Here is a 22,258-nt window from a genome sequence, read left to right as displayed (position 1 = left end):
AAACCTGGCTGGCTGCTTTCTGTCCTCTCACCCTGTGGTGCCCCAGTCTCATGCATGTAAGCTACACCTATAACTGAGAGTTTCATGAAAGCCTATCTCTAAATCCACTAACAAGCCATCTTGTATTTATACCTCCTACCTTGTCTAGTTTTCCCACATGTTCATTGTGTGCCCCGCTAAACTGCAAGCTCTCAGAAGGTAGAATTTATGTCTGATTACGGTTTGTAGTCCCCAGTTTGCATATATTAAGCATACAATATTCATAAAGAGAATTATTGATATCTCTTACATAAGGCCCAATGTAATACATTATATTTAGAATTTAGCACCAGGCATTTCTTCCCCAGAGAACACTGTGCCTTTTTGATGAATCATAATTATGTAAGCCATCATTTTGCTTTCTTCTCCCCACCTCTTTCCTTCTTTCTACCTGGACTGTGAGGAACTACTTTTTAGAATTCTCAATTGCACTATCTAAAGCATGCCAAAAATTTCACGATACAAATCCTTCCTACTCTTTTATATGGCTTGGAATTTTTAATAATAAAAAGAAAACACACACACACACACACAAAAAAAAAAAAAAAAAAAAAAAACAAAAAGACTGCAGTATACACCGTGTATAGCTGTAACCTCAAACCCTTTTAGATATTGACATTAACAGGATATAATGCAATAAATGGACAGTAAAAGCAGTTGGACAACAAAAGAGAACCAGTGAATTTATATCATGTATTATCAGATATCCTGTTATGTGGACTGGGCCAACCCTAGAACCCAAAGATGAGATCTAGCTACCTGGTCTACCTCACAGCCATGGATGTCTTCTAAAGAGACACTTGGACTCTTCTCTCTAGCTATCAGGCTACTGAAACAGTGGGTCTAAGAAATTATACCTGTCCAGGAATCTCAAGCTGGAAGAAGAAAAGCCACAGCAGGAAGAATCTGTCTTCTGGAGGAAGATCTACACCTTGTCAGTTGACCTTGAAAGAGAAGCTGACCTGGTAGGGAGACTTGGTGCTAAAACAATGATAGGTAGGGTGAGACCTTGGTAGGACAGCTTATACATATCGCTTACCTTCTATTTACTGTCACATCAGGATCCCAAAGATAAACTTGCACTTTTATGGATCTCTCTGTCCACCTTTCCAATGTAGCTATACTGGAAAAAAAATACCTGCTTTATGTTTTTCATTATCAATTTTGTTCTTTCAATTGGTTTATCAAAGACAGGTGGCCTGACACGCTTTGTTGGGGCATAGGTTGTAACCCTACATCCTGTAACAGTGTTGGACCTGGTGCGGACTTTCAGAAATTTTCTATCTAGAACATTCTTTCCAAAGTTTTCTACACAGGCCCTCTTCTCAACACTGAATTTCTGTGTTAGGCCTTCTCTGCTGATCTCTCTAAGTGGGATGTCCTACAGGATCACTTTCTAAGCCCTTCATTTTCTTCAGAGGAGTGCCCACCCCCACCCCCATTGACTGCTGCTCCCTTGATCAAGACAGGCATTGGCTTTCCTTTCTATTGCTTTGTTCCTGCTGCCCAGAAGAGGGTCTGGCTTATCATAGGCACTGAATAAATATTTGGGAAGGCATGAACACTGAAGCATTTCTTCTCAGGTCACATAGTAAACTATTTCCTTGGCTCACCTAAGAACAGAAAGAGACAGGCACTGGGAAAATAGCTCAGCAGGGAAATCACAGAGATATCCATCCCGGTTTCCTGTAGAGACAAACTCCATGTGCATCTGGATAGTGTTCCACTTTGAAATAAAGGTTTTGCAGCTAAAATAAAATGTGAAAAGCATATCAACATAAACGATAGCCTGGGTGTGTGTGGAATCACATCTCTAGTCAGCAGTAAAAGTTGGCATTAAGTTTCTATTGAAAATTCAATCCCTGTCACTGTATAGTTCAGTCCATAAAGATGGCAGTAGAAAGGTACAAATGAGAGCAGAACCCATTCACAAAATGTCATCATGTCAGCATCACCTATCCAATCATTAACATTGTACAGAAGCAACATGCTCACCTGTATGACTGGCTTTAATTGGAAGCATGTGTATCTCCCCATGTAAGGGTACACCTGCTATCTACAAGGCCTATGCTTTTATGTCTTGATTGCTGCATTCTGCTCATGTAAGTACTCCATCTTTTTCCCTTACAGAATCCCTTCAAAGCAAAATTCTGAAGGAAAAAGTGAATACACTTCATTTATTTTTAAACTCGGCCCAATCATCTCAGGCAGGCAATGGGAAAGAAGAAGAGGCAAGTGTGTGCTGTAATAGAGCTGTATTTTCCACCCTGTAGCTCCACCACTAATTCCCAGACCCTCTGGCTTCCTTCCTTTCAGAGGGCGCCACCATTGAAATCTTACATTACCTTGCCTCCTTTCAGCCATTTATTACTGTGGAAGTCACGCACCGTGGCATTCTGCCAATATGCACTTTAATGTCACTTCAGTGCAAACTGACTGTATACCTGGGAAACCATTTGTGGAATGAGAATCAGACTGAATCTACAGTTGGCTCAGCTATTTGGATTTGGAATCCTTTGTTGTAATATGGATCACTAAGACTACACATTTTTAAGTAAGATTCCTAAAACCTGGAATCCATGTACTGATTCCCAGATAACACTGCTTCATGTGACAAGGACTGTTCTTCCTGAGACAGAATCTGCAATGGCAAGAAACTGCTAATCTATGATTCCACAGCATAAAGGTGTTTCCTCCCTCCCTCCTTCCCTCCCTCCCTCCCTCCCTCAATCAATAATGCTAGCAAACCTAGTCTCTAAGCCTCACGAGTAATGATAATATTAATAATGACAACAATAATAAATGATAATAATAACAAATAAATAATAGTAGTGATGTTAAACAATTAGGGAACTGTGTTGATATTCATCTGAGTGGTCTCTTCTCTGAATGTAAAAATCAAGACCAATGAGTTGAGTTAATGTGCCATAGTTTTGAATAAAGAAGTGGTAGTAAGAGATCACCAAAGACTACAGAGTAATAAAGAAAGGACAACTTGGACCATAAAACAAATTATTCTACAAAAGGGACCAGAATAGAAACAGCAGATAGAATTAGGGCCAGTTTTATTTAAGGGACCCATTACCCATCTGGAAAACACGATAAGCAGCGTGCTGATTAATTCCGCAGGCTGTCGAGAGTGGGTTGGCTGGCTGGCAACTGGAAAATCCAAGGTGATAGGCTTAAAAATGTGCAGGGAGACTAATGAAACAATGCCCAGTGACTGGCTTTTCTGGGATGGACACCGCCTTGATGGTATACAGCAGAAGAGAGTCTTTACAAGTCTTTACTGTAGGAAACAAACACTTCCATAGTTTACTAGAGTTCCTCGTCATCTCTCTTCTAAAACAATATACAATCCAGGTCATTAGATGAGAACTTGAATATTTCATAACTTGCACTATTTGTTGGAAAAAAAAAAAAAGAACACATTTGTGGGCCGTAATATGGAGTTGGAGCCCAATCAAACATTAACAAGTAACTGTACTCCTCTGGCTTCAGTACTCTAGGCTAGTCCAGGAGATTTCCTAAATGGCCACTAGGGGGAGTATTGGCCAAATTTGTCCATCTGGAAAAAAGGAGGGTGTTCTATTGAGAGTCCCTCAGACTCACAGAAAGGACAGGCAGACCAAAAAGGAAAAGAAGCCACTGTTCTTGGGTAGGTAAGGACAAACAGTGTTCTAGGTGCAGGCCCATGTGTCTGAGGATAAACAGCTGGTTGTCTTCTTGGGTTAATAAAAAAAGACCAAAACCGCAAACAAGGTGGTTATCAAAGATCTGAGGTTTGGGCAGGAGACAGTGTCTCAGCTCATATCTTTCCCAAACTCTTGCCTTTTGGCAGACTTTTGCAGGGAATGAAAAACAGACAAACCACCTAGAGAACAAAGAGATGTAGTGACACCTCAGTTTGACATGCTTTCTGTATGCTCTTTCCCTTTATTTTATACTACATTTCTTCATTTGCTTTAGTATCAATTTAAAAATATTATAATTTAGGGGCTGGAGAGGTGGCTCAGCAGTTCTAGAGCACTGGCTGCTGTTCAAGAGGAACTGGAAGATTCAATTCCCAGCTCCCAAAAGGCAGCTCACTACTGTCTGTGTCTTCAGTTCTAGGGGACCTGGCGCCCTCTTTGGCCTCTATAGGTATAACATGCATGTGGTGCATAGGCACATGCAGGGCTCTATGTATAAAAGTTTAAAAGAAAATCTTTAAAAAAATAATATTACTATTGACTATTTGGAGAATGTAAAACACAAGAAAGAGGGCAAAACTCATGTATGACTCCTTCACTTAAAAATTGTGTTAGAAGCCGGGCAGTGGTGGCACATGCCTTTAATCCCAGCACTTGGGAAGTAGAGGTAGATGGATTTCTGAGTTTGAGGGCAGCCTGGTCTACAGACTGAGTTCCATGACTGCCAGGGGTACACAGAGAAACCCTGTCTCAAAAAACAAAAAACAAACAAACAAACAAAAAAAGTTAGCTTTGTGGTTTGGTATCTTCCAGAATTATTTTTATGTTTATAATTACACAGTTGTGTATCTGGATGATCCCACGGTGTTAGTTTTCTGAAATTCACATGTCTTAAGTAATAGAATATGTATTCAACTTTGTGGGTTTCTTAGTATAAATTCCCTCATTTAAAATTAAAGGTCAAAGATCGACCATCCAGAGACTGCCCCAGCTGGGGGTCCATCCCATAATCAGCCACCAAACGCAGACATTATTGCATACCCCAGCAAGATTTTGCTGAAAGGACCCTGATATAGCTGTCTCCTGTGAGGCTTTGCCAGTGCCTGGCAAATACAGAAGTAGATGCTCACAGTCAGCTATTTATTGGATGGAACACAGGGCCCCTAATGGAGGAGCTAGAGAGAGTACCCAAGAGCTGAAGGGGTCTGCAGCCCTATAGGTGGAACAACAATATGAACTAACCAGTACCCTCAGAGCTGGCATCTCTAGCTGCATATGTAGCAGAGGATGGCCTAGTTGGATATCACTGGGAAGAGAGGCCCCTTGGTCTAGCAAACTTTATATGCCCCAGTACAGGAGAATGCCAGGGCCAAGAAGTGGGAGTGGGTGGGTAGGGGAGCAGGGTGGGGGGGGGAGGTCTAGGCGACTTTTGGGATAGCATTTGAAATGTAAATGAAGAAAATATCGAAGAAAAAAGAAAAGAAAAAGAAAAAAGAAAGGTCAAAGATTAGAGAACATTGAAAAAGTTTGAAAGCTACCACCATTTTCTATAAGTCTGTATCCATGTGTATGTGGAACAGCAAAGTGGGAGATGACTCTTAGAATTTGTATCTTTCAGGGCTGGTGAGATGGTTGTGTGGGGAGGGCGTCCTGCGTGCAGGCTTGATGACCTGGGCTTAATTCCCAGATCCCACAGGCTGCAGGAGACACCCAATACCTGGGAGCTGTCCCATAGCCATGAGTGCCATTGCATATGAGTGGCTTCGAGTCCATCCGTGCACTCGTGCACACATATACACCTCTCTCTCTCTCTCTCTCTCTCTCTCTCTCTCACACACACACACACACACACACACAGATACCACACACATGCACACATATGCACACCACACAAATGCACAATATACACCACACACACACCACACACATATACACAGCACACACATGCACAATATAAACACCAGACATACACACATGCACAATATACACACCACACACACGTACAATATACATCACACACACACATACACACTTCTTTTAATGTGTTTTGTCCCACATAATATATATTCTCAAGTAGCCTGCAGTTATTCCGCTTGTGTCTGCACATATGCAGGCCTACACTCAGTGAGCACGGTCAGGCACAGCAGCGTAATGGCATCCACTAGAATCATCAACGATCTTCTAATCACCTCTTTATTTTCACAGTTTCCATTATAAATTACTTGTTCTTTTGATTTGAAAACCTTGCCAATGTTTTATCTAAATTGACTTATTTTATAGATGTAGATCTATCTTGGCTTTGTTTACTGAATCTATTTTTTTTTTAAATTTTCTACTAAGAGTTTATAGTTACACTCTTGCTCTTATATCCTTTAGGTACTTCTACTGTTAGTTCCCAACATGAGTTCAACCTTAGTTTACCTTTTTATTATTTCTCAAGACTAGTGGCTTTATGGTTATCAGTGTGTGAGCTGGAGGCAGCTTTGGCTGCATATGGTAAGTTTCAGCATAGGAGATTTTCACTGTCAACATTTTTCAACTGCTTTCTAGTAACTGTTTCGTTTTCTTCTTTGACTCAACAAAAAATTAACCTTAGTTAAGTAAGTTACAAAATTTTCTTAAAAAGCTGTGTGACTACTGAGTCATACTCTTAACACGTATTTATTGATACTTATTAACCACAAAAATCTATATATTCGTAGCATGCTACTGGAATCATTAATTAGTCATCACAGCCATATTGTGTTTGTCTCCTTATAGTTTCATTTTCACTGATAAGTTGATGAAGCTGTCTTATAAGCAAAGATTCATTTTTAATTAATAGCTTGTACTTTAAAATCTATAAAATGACTGTTTTGCTCTTTAAGCATTTGGGCTTTATAATGTCTATATTACTCTTCCAATTTTTGTTTTTTTCATTTGATAGCTCTTCTCAAGGTGACTACTGTATGCAGCAAAGGGTGATAATCACTGCTTTAAATACAGACATTTCTCTAATAAAGTCATGAGTGAAAGGCCCACTTCTAAAACTTCTTTACTCTCCTTTTGTGTCGACATTTGAAGTGGTGCTGTTTTGTATAATTATTTTAGAAAAAATATATTGAAGAATTCAGTTTAATGATTAAAATACTAAAATGTTAGTGCATATTGAAAGATGGAGGGGGGGGGAAGCATTCTGCACAGACATGCTCACAAGCCAGCCTGATCTAGACAATTCCTTACTGAGAAGACCCTCTTAGGTGATTCTGGATTGTGTCAATTAAAACTGCATCCTAACAGATGAGCAGATTTGCTCTATTGTGTTAGTGATGTGGAAGACCCAGCCAAAAGGTTGGCTCGTGGACTGCATGGAAAAGGTAAGCTGCCTGCTGTGAGGTTCTGCCTCAAGACAACCCTGAAGCAGCAAGGCCAACTGACCATATACCTTCCAACTTTGATCTTGCAAATAAAGCCATCAGGTAAAGGTAGCACAGCCAGTCACATTTAAACCCAGGAACTCAGACTTGATTTTGACTGTTCTCCTGAGCCCTGCCCTTAGGAGTTGGGGAGACTCTGGGGAGCAAGACAAGCATATTCCCATGGGCAGTAAGTGAAAATATTATAAATCGCGGAGCTTAGGAAAGTTCATTGGAAGAAGCTCTGCTTTCAGGATCACTGTAGCTGTGTGCCAAGACAGCATGATAAAGGTCATAGACTGTATGACAGGGACAACAGGAACCATTCCCATAGTTCTGGAGGCTGGGACCCTGCAATCAAAGGGATAGGAAGCTTTTGTCCTCTGAGGGCTATGGGGAGAGCCTGGCCTTGCTCCTCAGAGTAGTAGATGGCTGTGTTCTTCCTGCATGCCTTCAGATTGTCTTCCTTCTATGAATTCAGGTCTCGACAGCCACACTTGTCTTTTGTATATAAACATCAATAATACTGAACTAGAGGCCATCTTTTGATTTCAATTTAACGTAATCTCTGAATATGATCATTGTAAGGTTAGGACTCCAGTGTATCATCCTGCAGCATCCATCCAGATTACAAAATAGGTTTTAAACATCCCCTCTGATGCTAAAAGCCTTAGTACAGGTTTCTGCCAGTTCTGAACATACAAGATGTCAGATTCTCCTTCCTGGAAAGCTGCTCCGCCGATCCCCAGACCTCAGACACCACGCTGGCTTGTAGGCAAGCCAACTATTGAAGAATTTTCCTATTCTATATGACTAAGCCCAGAAGTTAAGAGACTACTCCTTGATAATCTACGAAGAGGGCCCCATGTCTACATCAGCTACTTCTCAGAGATTCAGAAAAACAGCTATACAGAAAGCCATGGTGTAAGGAGCCGCCCTCACATTTGCCATTACAAGATGGCGCTGATGGCACTGGCACCCGTGTAAACAAACCATCTGCGCATGCGCTGGGGTAGCTTTCCACTTCATGTGCTCTGCCTTCCCCGTGACTACAACTCCGGTCAATGGGCTGCAGCCAATCAGGGAGCGACCCGTCCTAGGCGGAGGACAGTCCTCCATAAAAAGGATGGGTTTCCGCCATTCTCTCTCTGGCTCTCTCTTCTCCACTGGCTCCTGAAGGAGTAAGCAATAAAGCTTTTGCCACAGAAGATTCCGGTTGCCCTGAGCGTGTTCTTACCAGGGGGGACAAAAGCGCGGGCAATACCATGGGACTCATGGGACCCTTGATTTGATGCTTAAGATATGTAAGATATCCAGCATGGAGAAAACAAAAAACCTCCTACCCTCGGGCCATGTTTCTGACATTGGTCTAGCCTAGAAGCACGTGACAGGGATTAACCTTATAAAGGATGGTACTACCAGGTATGACAGAGACAAAGGCCACAAACGGTGCATTTGCTGTGCATTTAGCTGCAGTACTCAAACTTTGGGACAGGAGGCTTTCATGACAATTGTTGTTCACACTTTTTCCCCCCAGGTTATATGGAATCACAACAGTTCTAGCTCACCATGGCTATACATTTTCTCTCAAGATAGTTTTTAATTAACCATTCTGACAGTTCAGCCAACTTTGGTATAGTGGAAAGCTTTGGGTCCATCCAGGCTTTATCATGTAGGTAGCTATGTAAAACTCGGCCAGCAGATGACTTGAGTTCACTTTCACAGTTTAATTTCTTGGTTATTTGGAAGGAAAGGCAGAGACAAGGACAGGTATTGGCCAGCTTGTTCATCTATCACTTTTAGGTTGGTTTCTAATGAACTCCTATCAGGGCCCTATTTTATTTAAGTAGGGTTTTTTTTTTTTTTCCTGTTACTTAAGTGAAATGGAAATGAATGCATAAGCAAATGCCTTAGTGAATATAAAAGCAAAAGTGATTTGTTCAACCTTTTTTTTCTCTCATGCTAACCTCCATATTCTGAGAACTCGGAAACGTTGATTGACTGAAAAAGTTAAATATCAAGGTGGTATAATCCACAGGTATCCATAACCTTTGATCCTGAGGTTATGATATCTGATAAGTGGTTGGCATTAAGCAAAGTTGGTGAATAAACTAAGAGAGGAAGAAAATGTGAACCTTGATCCTACTGACAGGGCACGTCATTAGTTTCTATGGGGGCACTCTTCCTTCTCTGTAATAAGGGAAGACAGAATCAAGCTTTGGAAATTCCTCTTCCTGCCCAGGCCCACTGGGCCCAGCTAAGTGGGCCTTAGGCTGTCAAAACAGGTAGACTCCAGTTGTCTGCATGTGTTCTCTCAGCTCAGGCTTCCTTAAGGTCTAGCACTCTGTGGGCTTACATTAAAGAGATAAAGAGTTTGATATCACCTCTTCTCCTCTTCTGTCATATACACAAATCAGGGTGGGTTGTATGTGGCCGCTGAGGTAGGGAGAAAAGCAAGAGGGAAGAGGCTAGGAACCTGCTCACAGAACAACTGAAAGCCTGCATTTCCAAAGCTTGACTCAGTCTTCAAGAAGAAAGGTGCAGAGAGAGTAGGATGACCAAGGCCAGGCTATCAGATACATTTACGGTCTCTCTGCACACCAAGAACATCCTGACTTATAAATGTTAAAGCCACTGATTAGTGACTGCAGGTCACAGCGTCTTGGAATGTCACATAGCATCTCTCCAGAACACAAGCCTGACCTTGACTGGCTTCCAAAGTCAGGGAAGGAAACAGCACCAGACCTGAGCTGCTGCTGTTTTGGCTTCACAAACAGGCTTCTAATAATTCTGCTGTAATAAACAAAGCCCAGATGTTAGAAGACAGGAGATTTGGGGGGAAAGAAAATTTATATAATATCTTACATTATAGTCCACAAGACATGTAGCACTCTGTAAACATTTGTGTATGTCAGTGATAGGAGTATCAGTATAGTAGCAACATGAGGGAAAAAAATTACAGATTAGAGAGGCAATGACAGAGGAACCTACATCCTGTCTGATGGCTAAACTCTGGTCTGACTGTAGCATCTTGTCTATAAGTCTCACTCCAGCTCTGTCTGAGTGACCTCCATTGCTATTCTGAGCAGAGGGTTTCTATATGGGTGTACAAAAATGATCTGAGAATGGAGAGTCTTTGACAACTAGAGCAGCCATTCTGTAACAGGATGTGGACAAATAGGCAGCTTCAACCTGAATGTGAGTATAATTATACCTGCTTGACCCAATACAGCATACACAAAAGTGCATAGCAATACTCACACAGACATTGTTTTTCTTTAATTTTATTGTTCTTCCTTTCTATAAGAATGATGTCTTTGCTTCCATTTTTACAAGCAAGGAACCCAAGGTTCCAGAGAATTTACAAAGTCTATCGATACAGTTCTCTGGACATTTCAGAGAAGGCAGAGGATGTTCCCAAAGATGCGTTTTTTTTGGTCTGGCCTTTGCAGAGATGTCGGAACAAGGCCCAAGGGAATAAAAAATGATGTTCTTATGCCTTGATTCCAACTCTCAAGTGCAGAACCTTTGGCACTGAGAAGTTATCTTGACTCTAGAGAACATGAGCAGTATGGCTGGATTTCAGAGCCAGTTTGATACCACTCTCTCTGTTCATGGTAAAAACCTCTGAAATATGCATTTCAAGTGGTTGGTCCACAGGACAGGGGAGGCTCTACTGTATGTGCTGGGGTGTGGCCTGGGTTGACTCTGGTTTGAAATGAGTTGCTCCAAGGGCTTTTGACTTGGGCTGCCAGTAAAAATGTCCAAGTTCCATTAACTAATGAATGCTTCTTTTCCACCAGGAGAGTGGATGGTAGAAATACTCCAGATGCTATCTTCAATGTTCAGCGGTAAGAATCCCAACTGAGTCAGAATGAAACTTTATTTCATTATGCTTCCATGTCTGGGAATGATGCCAGCGAACCGTTTTCCTTGACAGGTCTCTCATCACTTACAGCTCAAAGGCAAAGAAAAGTGAGCTCCCAAAGTGCCAGCCTACAGCCCTCCCTGTCAGATTGCAGTACCTCTACAGGGCAGCTGAGCAAGAGGATGAGGGTAGAGCTGACACCACATTATCTCTGAAGCCCAGCACTGATGAAAATTCCCTGTGTGCCCCATGACAGAGTCTTGACCATGGCATTGGAGTAGAAAAAAGAGATGGGAATTAAAAGTCTACCTTAGCTATTAGCCAATTTTGATTTTGGCTGCAGCGGTATACTTCTGCATTAAGAAGGATTCCGAGGCTCTGGCTAGGTATCTTAAAAAAGATGGATAGAATCACCAAAACATAGGTCCAGAATATTCAGAAAATCCGACAGTTACTTTGCATATACATCATGAGGTCTAAACCTGTCCTTATCCACATAAAGATGCTGAAGAAGATAAGTCAAGTAACTTGCAAGAGTTAGCTAATAATCTAGAGGCATAGCCTAAGGCCTAAGATTATACATTTGTGCTGTAAGAACTGGTCTATTCCTGGATTCAGGAATCTCTCAGGTTGCTTGAGATAATGCAGCAAATAAGCAGACTTCAAACATTGAAGTAATCCTGAGATTAGTGTTGTAACACTAATCTTATGTGTGTGATAGACAGCCTGTGTCCCTGTGCCTCTGCACTCACTTAAATCCCAAACCACTTCCTTCCATCATTTTAGCCCTTGGCTTGGTCAAATACCAGCAGATATGCAAAGCGACTCATTTTGCAGTTAGAGTCAACTCTACCCAAAGTTTCATTTGCCAAGCCTGCCAGTGCTGCCTTAGGGAAGAAGGTCCAGTCAAGCCATAATGACAAAGAAGTCATACAGAAAACAAACAATTGATTTCAACAAATGCCTGTTTAATGTTGAAACATACTAGACATTCTCCATAGAGAGAATTCTCCGTGCTACTTGCAAGAGATGAGACTTTTGGACCAGAAGGTTTCCCTGAACTTCAGATATTATTGCACTATATGGAATTTTGTCTTTTGTGTGTGTGTGTGTGTGTGTGTAACTGTAAATGGTGCTCCTTATTTCAGGGAGGTGGGAAAGGACAGAGCTTAGAGAGAACTCTATTCTTCCAGTCACCAGATTTAGCTGAAATCATCCATCCTAGGCTAAGAAACCTTATCAGTATATTTTTTACTTTATTATTAGAGAGTTTGACCACCCAAGGTTAGTTTTCCACTTAAAATACCTTTTGTAAGGCGATAGAGACCTAGGAAACATGTGGTGTTGAAGGAAGGTAAGAATTTTAAGACCAAGTCTATAAAGTCAATACTTTTCAGCTAAGCCAACTGAGGAATTGAAAAGGATAATAGCAATTAAACTGCTCTTGGGCTTCATTTGTACTCACCTTTGTAAAGAATTATCTGTTTGCCATGGAGTTACCTTCTTGAGAGTGGTTTGCATTTAATTGAAATTAAATCCACATTCTATCCTGAACTGAGAAATACTAGTAGTGTTTGAATGTGTTTACCAAAGTTCCTGTATTAAGATCTTGATCCTCTAATTCAGATGTTGACGTTACTTGGGTCTTCGGGAGGCAAATTAGGCTATGTAAGGACATAGGTAGTAGGAATGGCAAGATGGCAGAAGGTAGAATAGACTAAGCACGCTCTCTCATGTGACGGCCTCACCAAATGCTGGCACCTCACTGTACTTTGTAGTCACTACAGCTGTGAGATTTATTCCTTTTCACCACAAATTACCTAGTCTTGGATGTTCTGTTATAAGAGTAGGAAAAGCACTGTGACAAGGAAGGTCTGATTAAAGGACAAGATATTTAGGGACTGAAAAAATGCTATAGAAGGAGAAGTGTTGATTTTCAGCAAAAGGAACCAGCATGCTTTTAATTCCCCATGTCCAATAGTGCAATCAAGATCAAGACATAGCTAGATATATGGCCAGTTTGCCATGTGGCTGATAAGACCCTGATAAGGGCACTGCTGACACATGTTTATGAAAGGCAGACCCCAGGCTCTATCCCCAGAGTAGTCCTCCAGATACCTCATGGAAGGAAGAGAGGACAGACACTGTAGCATGATGCTGGGCTCACAGGAGTGAATGGCTCAGAGTGCTACGACACTCCAGACTGAACTATGCCTTTGACCATGGTGGTATGGAGGCTAGCATGACTGTGTAAATAAATTTCTACTTCACATGATTTGAGCTAGTTTAAAATTAACCCCGCCCCCAAATCACCAGCTACTCAGTTCAGTTACTAGGATGTGTGTGGAACAACTTACACACAAATCTGCCCCCCCCCAAACATTTTAAGAAAGGAAAACCAAAAATAAAAGGGAAAACCCATACTCAAAATGGGTTGGGCTATAAGAATTCAAAGAAAATATCAAAGATCTCATGTGAAAAATTCAATATAAATATTTGCTAATAATTTTATACTTATACTAAAATGACAAGTCAGACATAATGGTTTCATTAATATCTTACTGAAACTGCTTGACCTGTTTCTTAAGGTGACTATGAACAGCTTTTAACTCATATATAACTTGTGTTCACTTTGTATTGGAGAACACTGGTCCGTAAAGATATCTGCCAACATAAGTTTTCTGGAATTATTAAAACATTCACACATACCTAGTATGGCATGCTAGAATATTCAGAATATTAGGCACAGACAGCAGCTAGCTCAGGTTTGTTAAGCAAACCACTATAAATTTCCATACCACCTGGCACTGCAGCCTTCCTCAAGGTACTGATCCTTTGCTTTTTATATTGAATGGGAAATTTTGACAAGGTCAATAGTTTTTATTTTTCTTCTTGGTAAGCTAACCTTTTCTCTTTCATTTTTTATGAATGCATTTCCATTGTGGATGGTAGCTTATAAAACAGAAGTGGCGATGCTCTGTGGGTGTGGGAGGGGACGATCCATCTGCCACATGAGTTCTACAACAAGCAAACAGCCATCAGCCCTCCCGAAAACTCGGTAGAATGTGCTTTGAAAACAATGTTATCAAATGATTTCCAAGACTACTCTTCTATGGGGCCATGGTTGATTCATCAATGTGTGTGTGTGTGTGTGTGTGTGTGTGTATTGCTTCTGTTCATGGGTCTTCAGAAAGCTTCAGAGCTCAGGTGATTCCCAAGCATAGGACAAGCCCAGCCCCAGGCTTCCTGCTCCACTCTTACAAATGCTCTGGTCACTGCAAGTCATTATTGGGATACACAAGCTAAGGGGATGCAGGCAACACTGGGACACTGAAGCTTCTCCCCAGCATCCCAGTAACACTCATTTCCTACATCACTGAATCCAGTGATGTGCACATGGCAGCAGCTATTCATTATATGATAACATAGGGGGGGCTACCCAAAGGGGCACTTGGTGACAGTTCTTGCTTAGCTTGCTTAGGTTGAAGTATTCTTCCTTGATGGTATTATTAGTCCTACAACCAGCCATTTAAGAGTGCCATTTTCATTTGATTTAAATTGTGATGGTTGTTTAATTCAGCCTTCAGCAGGCTGACTCCAATCAGACAGACAAACTGACAAACACTTCTTCCTCATCTACTCACCTTCTTTCCATCTGTGAGTGCAGCACTTAATAAGCCAATGTATGAAACCAGGAGCTTACTAGATTTTAGAAGGATAAACTGGGCAAGTTCTATGATATTTGGTTGGCTCAATATTTCAACCTATGAAACAGGCATTAAAAATAGCCCAGGCTGGGCACGGTGGCATAATCAGTAATCCCAGTACTCAGAAGTCAAAGGGGGATGGATCTCTGTGAATTGTAGGCCAGCCCTGGTTTATAGAGAAAGAGAGACACTGACTCTGTTCCCCCTGAGCCCTCAAAGTCCAGTTAGGCCTCTGAAGTGAGATTACTAAGAGTGAGATTAAGGGAAGCAGTGGTGGCACACGCCTTTAATCCTAGCACTTGGGAGGCAGAGGCAGGAGGATTTCTGAGTTCGAGGCCAGCCTGGTCTACAGAGTGAGTTCCAGAACAGCCAGGGTTACACAGAGAAACCTTGTCTCGAGAAACAAAAACAAAAAACAAACAAACAAACAACAACAACAACATAACCAAAGTGAGATTTTGCTAAATGGACATGCATCAAATTCCCTGTTACTTTGTGTGCTTATTCTCTGTGTTACTGCAACTCTCAGTTCTCATCAGAGAAGTTTCTTTATGCAATGGACAGCAAATAATGCAGAAATCTATCGCTGATTAAAGTAACATGCATACCTGGAACACTCATCCACAAACAGCATGTTTCTACATCTGAAACACTCCCCAAACAATGCTCAAGGACATTGAAGAAGAGGAGGCAGAAAGACTGTAAAAGCCAGAGATCAGAGAGGAGCAGAGTGAAACAGTCTCTTGTAGACATGCCAGGACCCCACTACACTGCCAGCCTCACAGCAACTGTGGCTGCCTGCACAAGACCTCCAAAAGAGCAAAGAGCAAGCCATCTGGCATTCTACTACGGATGGAGAGAGGCTCATGAGCCCTAGTCCTTAACTGATGAGCTACAGACAGTTGATGGCGTTTGGGGTCAGAGAGTCAGTTTTCTTTAACAATGCAGCCCCTAGTAGGTTGATGATATTCAGCACACATGAGTATGTGTGCAGCACATTAAAGAGTACAGAGAGGATACAAAGTTGGGAGGGATTAAAAAGATCAGGGGTGATCTGCGGGGAGTTATAGGGAGAAGTAGGGGGGATATGATTAAAATGCATTGTATGAAATTCTCAAATAATTAATAAAATATATTAAATTAGGAATACTCTAAGGATCCCATTATTCTTCCATTTCTAAAGCACGTAATTGTACTGGGCACAGAGTGACAATCGAAGAATAGCAATCATCATGTGATCAATTTTTATTACAATTAATGGGAAAAGTGAAGAATTGTTGTTCAGATTCTCAATACTTAGTTTCAAGAATGAGATTTAACATATTCATAGCTTTTTACACTCCTGCTGTGTAACTTTATGCTCCTCAAAAGGTTAACGAAGTGTATTGTACTTTACCTGTACTTTTATTTTTCCAATATTCCATAGTCTAAGAACAGCAGGAGGAAGCAATGGAAAGTAGCATAGTCTATGGACAGCAGGAGGAAGCAATGGAAAGTAGCATAGTCTATGGACAGCAGGAGGAAGCAATGGAAAGTAGCATTCTCCTTCAGGAACGAGCAGAATAGTCACCAGGCACAGTCTCCACCCTAACACCGAAGGAACAACTGTGGCACGAATTCCACAACTCTGCTTTGTCAACACCTCACCGAGCTCAGGAGACAGAATGCCATTGCAGCCATTGGATCCAGGGCCTCATGCACACTAGACAAGCCCTCTACCACTGAGCTGCAGTCCTATCCTCAAGACATTTAATTCCAGCAGTGACTGATGGCATTGAAAACCTCATTCAGAAGTCATCCTCATTGCTAAGACCAGGATGGTTGATGGAGAGGGAGATGTAGTAGTAGTTAGTACTCACATTTGAAAAAGAAAAAAAGTTTGATAGGACTTAGTGCATAAAATTGTTTGCTATTCTCCAGGACAGGCATCTCCTTCTCCCCAGAAACAGCTTGTTATCAAAGTGTGAGAGAATTATGCAAAATATATTTTCTTGGGGGCAGGTAGCTTTCTAAAAGAGTTCCAGGATCCAAAAATAGGTTGTGATCTCGAAACAGTTTTACTTCTTCCATAAAAGGCTGCTTTCTTCTCTCATTCTTGCCAACAGGTGCCAGCAAACCCCCCTCCCTCCGTAAAGTGATACTACTGGTTCAGAGAAGGGATCAAAGGTGGGTGGAGAATCACTCTAAGATGACTGTTCCTGAACATGGATCCATGAGCAACCTGTCTTCCTCAAACCTGTGCCTGTCCTGAAGTGGGTGCCAGAGCAAGAAGCTTCAGGAAGAGTTTATTCATACAGAGAAATGCACCTCTAATCAGGTGAGAGACTCAATGCGTCTGACCATATGCAGCCTCAGGACTAGAGGTCAGGCTGCACGCCTAGAGAGGATATCAACTAAGGAACAGGTCATTGCACTGCTTGATGGCCAGGTCCTCAATGCACTGTCAGCCACAGTCAGGAAATCCTCACTGCACCCAGCATCAGCCTCTCTCTCCAATACACAGAGCAGAAGATCTGTTCCGTCCAGTGCCCTCTCCCAAGTCTCAGACAAGCAGAGCCTTCCTAGTTCCTTTGTGTCTTTATCAGTCTATCACAGATTTCCACTTTGGACACAGCGATTTCCATTTCACCTCCACGTGAAGAGCCAGAACACTCTTCAAGCAAAAGGACAGTCTTTTAAAGGTTCTCATCAGTGCATTCCCATGTGCCACTATTTCGAATGATTTCATTTATAAATTCAGCAATGATGCTTCATTCCCCAGCCCCATAAAAGATTCCAAGGATGCTACAGCACTTTCCTGACATAAGATCGGAAATCACATTCTTATAAAAAGCAACAATCGCGAAGCCTCAAACATCAGAGACAAGAGAACAGATCTTCAGCAGAGGTGGAAACTCAAGTTCAGCCCTGCGCTCTGCACCCAAGCTGAAGGCAACACCTTCCCTCTCATGCTTGCCAAGATCATAGCTCCTGTGGAATTCTGCATTGTGCCTGGGTTTCCTCTTGACATGTATATTTTTAAGTTTGTGGCAGGAGGTCTGCAAGGGCAGTGACCTTTCCTCTCCCGGTGCTGATGATCTTCTCTGCTCATTCGCAGGACTGCTTTCTTGCCTGTCTGTGACCACCAAACACGGCAAATTTCATCACTGGTATCAGAAAATTAAACCCCAAGGAGCAGCGCACTAGCACAGAGCACTCCAGCTCTGGTACCGAGCCAGTGCTTAAACGTAACTTTGCAACCCCCTGGGTTTCAACACAGAGCCCTTTCACACATGCTTTCTGGCTGCTAAAATCTTTCTGCCCACGTCTCAACTCATCTCTGAAATTGATTTGAAAAAGCACATTTCAGTTTGGATACTGGTTCCTGAAAAAAGGGCAAGGACATGACCTAGCCTGGTGGCACATTTCTGAAACACGGGGAAGAGATGCTTCCTCCTGTGGCCAGGATCCTGAAGAGTGACAGATCATTCTAACAACATCTCTCTTCTCCATGCAAATGTCAGCTGTACAACCTGGCAGCTTCAAGCCCTGTGCCCATGCCGGTTCCTCCCTTTCACCACTCCACAGGGTTAATTCTTACTAATGTGGTTTTAAACACATTTTCTTTGTAATGCATCAATACCCAGGGAGACAAGACACAACTCCACTCCTCATACTAATCCTAACTAGATTGTCAACATCCGAATATAATTCACAATCAACTGCAAATCCGACCGGAATCAAACAAAGCAGGAAGCCTTTTGAAACAGTCTCCCATATCATGGGAACCTTTGCATGGATGTTCTTCCATGTGCTCCTTCCAACTCGGCTTTCTTGGCAGACAATAGAACAAAGCTACATTCTATCTCAGCCTGCTAATACCAGTGCACAGATGTGTAAGACAAAGATTTACTCACCAAGCTTCCGTAAGTCCATCATCCCCAACAACATATACTGCGTCTAAGCTGCTGCCACAAATATGACTTAGAGTCGTGCCCCAGTAGGACAGTGTGCCGGAAGACCAGAGGGCTGCCCAGTAAGCTTGCTCAGGAAACAGGTTTCCAGTTGAGCCATGTGAACAGAGACCCGCTGCACACCTTCGAATGGAATACGCTCCAAGTCCAGAAGAATAAGCATGGAGCTTTGCTTATGTTTATGGAGCTGAAGCCCAGGGGTGCTCCGATTGGCAGGAGTTGTGGGAAGATCAGCCAATCAAAGGGAGCTTCCATTTCAGGGAAACTCCTGCTCATTTATTTAGCATCTTCAGAGATCATCGGCTTTTCTGGGAAGAGCTTTTCTCTGATCTGGTAGTATCACAAGGAAAAGGATCCCTTGCAATTTAATTTCTTACAATCTTTGTCAAGACACAAAGAGCTCCCTTTCTTAGCTCTCCTCTATACCTCTACTTTTTCCTATGAGGAACTGAAGAAAGAGAGGGAAAGAAGAGGAACGAGAAGGAGCGGGAGATAGTTCACATTCATCAGCCTCCACCTTGGTAGGAAGGAGGGTGGGGGGAGTGCCAGGGCTCAATAATTACTGATTCTGTTGCCATGGAAACAGACTGGCTGCAGCGAGTTGGATTCTTGTAGAACATCTGCTGCCAGACCCATAATCAACTACAATCTCATCTCTGCCCCCCTCTACTTTTATTTGATTGTAATGCATACTTCCACCTTCTCTCCACTACAGTTTTTAGACAGAAAGGCTACGTAGCTGCCTTGCTTTGTAAAATACAGCATGCGCTTTGCGGGTGCTCACACGCCCAGAAACACAGAGAGAGAGAGGAAGAGAGAAAAGCTTTCATCCTAGCAGGGGTCCCGCGGGAGGACCCACACTCAGATTCCAACTCGAGATGCAGATGAACCTAAACAGCCTCCACATCTAATTCAAATCCATAGAAACTTGTAACCTAGCAGACGGGTGGGGTATCTTTAAATCATTACATAATAGCCTTGGAAAACCCCAAAGAAAAGTTTACGCTGGTGCTTCTCAGAAAGTGTTGTCTTGGTTTCTAGCAAGCCTTTAAATATTGAGATGCCCGAACCAGGAGGATTTTGTAAACATAAAGTCTTTAGGTTAAGCTCTCTCTTGCATCAGCATTTCACCAAAGCACCTAAGGTATGAGCGACCTTCCTTAATTTTCTCAGCACATTTTCATCTCTCCCATCTCTTCCCCTCCTGCTTGCTTTAAATTCTCCTGGTTGCACGAATGGCATGATCAGAATTAATGTCAGATGCTGTATGCGCTGCTGTCTGTTTCCTTAGCAGCAGGGGCCGCCACTGAGCAATGAATGGCTGCATGAATGGAACTGTCAGGTTCCCTAGAGGGGAATCCAAGACATCAATCTCTCACGTACATGCCTACATATGCATAAAATGACAAACATGAAAAAAAGCTATGCTCTGACATATATGTATAAATATATAAGAAATGACAATTATGAAAAAAAAAAGCCAAGGTCTAAGCAGATCTTTCATCACTATCAGCATCACTATATCCTCAAGGCAAACTGTCTGTTCCACAAAGGTCTTTGCAAGTATGATGCTTTTGTGGTAATTACATGAAGTGTGTTTTTGACAGGGCTGAGACTGAGATGGCTCATTGGATGTCTCTGGGTCTGCTAGCAAAGTAAGTTACATGCTTAGCACAGCATCCTTTGTTCCTAAAGAACAGTAGCTCTGAGCTCCTTTTATTCTTAAAGTGAGTGACCACCTGCTCAAATCCCACAGCTTCCATTCTATGGTGTTCAGATCTGCCTTTGATCACATTGGATTTGCTCCTTGAAGACTATGGACCCTGATGTTCCACTTGGTCTCTTTATGTCACTGTGAACTTAGAAAGGAATCTTCACCAAGTAGATCTACTACTTGCAATTTTCTCCACTATTTTCAGATTTCTGGGGCAGTGGACAGTGCAGCTTTTCTGATTATCAGCCTTGCGGATTCCTGTATTGTAAAGCCACTGATCCACTCTTACCCTCTTACCTTGTTGAAAACATCCAAATATCCAGTTTGTTTTACACAGAAACATGTCATTTCACCCCAGATCTTTCATCAAACAAAATTCAATATTTTTCAGCAGTTGTTGACTGTGTCAGGAATTTAGACTAGTGATACAACCAAGTGACACAGCTTCTGCCCTCAGCTCTCAGCCTTGAGTTCAGCCAACTAACATAATAAAGTGTACCTGTGGGTGTGCAGGAGAGATCTGAGCTATATGTGCAATGAGCACAGAAAGTGGGTCTGACCTAGTGAGGCCAGGAAGCACATCTAAGAAGCAGTGCAATCAGAGCCAGTATTCAAAGTACCAAAGAATCAAAGTTAATGAACTGATATAAGGAGCACACCCACACAGGGCTTGTGCTAGGAGCTTGGCATCTTGGAAAAGATGGAGGAATGTACATGAGACTACATGCACTAGATGCAGTGAGGACGAAGAGGAAGGTATGAAGCAAAGCAAGTGGAGTCCTAGACACCAGGTGAAAGGTCAGGTTTTATTCTGAAAGCAATGATAGTCAGTTATGGTACTCCATTAAATGACTTCTTGCTCACCAACATATCGACTTTGTAGATCTCTCGGTTGTGTTCAGTGGTATACCAACAGTAAATCAATATGATTCAAGTAATCTATTCCAGGATATTCCTAACTTGTTGACTTGGTCGGATAAGCAGAACTAAGCTTAATGATCACTCTGGGAAACCTCTTAAGCATTTCGCCTTGATTAACCAGGTGCCGTCCTTACTGAAAACCTGAGAAATTGCATTATCCTTATTATGCATACGGATGGATGAACTGAGGTCTAAGAAGGTTAAATTTCACCAAAGTTCCAAAAACATTAAGGGGTAGAGCTGTGATTTGAACTAAAGGATTTTGGTTTCAGTTTGTCTAGGTGTGCTCCATGTCAACCATCTCTATGAAAGTCCTTATTAAAATACAGATTTGGGGTTTCACTGCCTCTTCTAAACGAGGACTTTATGGAACATGTACCCGAGAACTCTAGAGTATTTTTAGACACAACTCAGCTTGATGATCACTACAGACATGCTTGCACAGAGAAAGAGATGAACCCCATATTAGTTTTCATGGTATACCATGCAAAAAGGACATTATTTTTGAAAATTGGTATGTGTGTCTCACTATTTCAGGCCATCTCCAAAAATCCATTCTTACAAAAAAAAAAAAAATCAAGGTCCACTTTATCATAGGGATTGCAAATTCCTATTGCATCACATGACCTAAAGTTAGCTGAGGTGGCTACCCACCTTCCCATGGTGCTTAGTAGCTGCTCTAAGGAACAGACTTATGAAGAAGCATGGGAATTTCTAGAGGCCTCTTTGGGGGCCGTGGACAGTGTAGCTCTTCTAGCGATAGCCTTGCTGACTCCTCTATTTTAAGGACACTGGCCTACTCTTATCCTCTTACCTTGTTGAAAACATGTAGTTACAGAGACAAAGTTTGGTGGACCATCTAGAGACTGCCATACCCAGGGATCCATCCCATAATCAGCCTCCAAATGCTGACACCATTGCATACACCAGCAAGATTTTGCTGAAAGGACCCTGATATAGCTGTCTCTT

General features: G+C 42.1%; 1 protein-coding gene across 6 annotated transcripts in view; it reads right to left on the bottom strand.

The window, feature by feature from the left end:
• The window catches only part of Elmo1 (engulfment and cell motility 1), a 510,385-nt gene that overhangs the window by 106,141 nt on the left and 381,986 nt on the right, over nt 1-22,258 (bottom strand). The window contains exon 1 of one of the 6 annotated variants that reach the window (XM_029468425.1): nt 18,598-19,391. The exons of the other annotated variants lie outside the window; for them this stretch is intronic. The gene's annotated coding sequence lies outside the window, so the exon portion shown is untranslated. Of the gene's footprint in view, nt 1-18,597; nt 19,392-22,258 lie in introns of those variants that run through there. 6 annotated transcript variants of the gene reach the window in all.

Source organism: Mus caroli, chromosome 13 (genome assembly GCF_900094665.2).
Source record: "Mus caroli chromosome 13, CAROLI_EIJ_v1.1, whole genome shotgun sequence".
NCBI classification, from domain to species: Eukaryota; Metazoa; Chordata; class Mammalia; order Rodentia; family Muridae; genus Mus; species Mus caroli.
The sequence above is the reverse complement of the archived record's forward strand: the minus strand, read 5'-3'. Positions and strand labels throughout refer to the sequence as shown.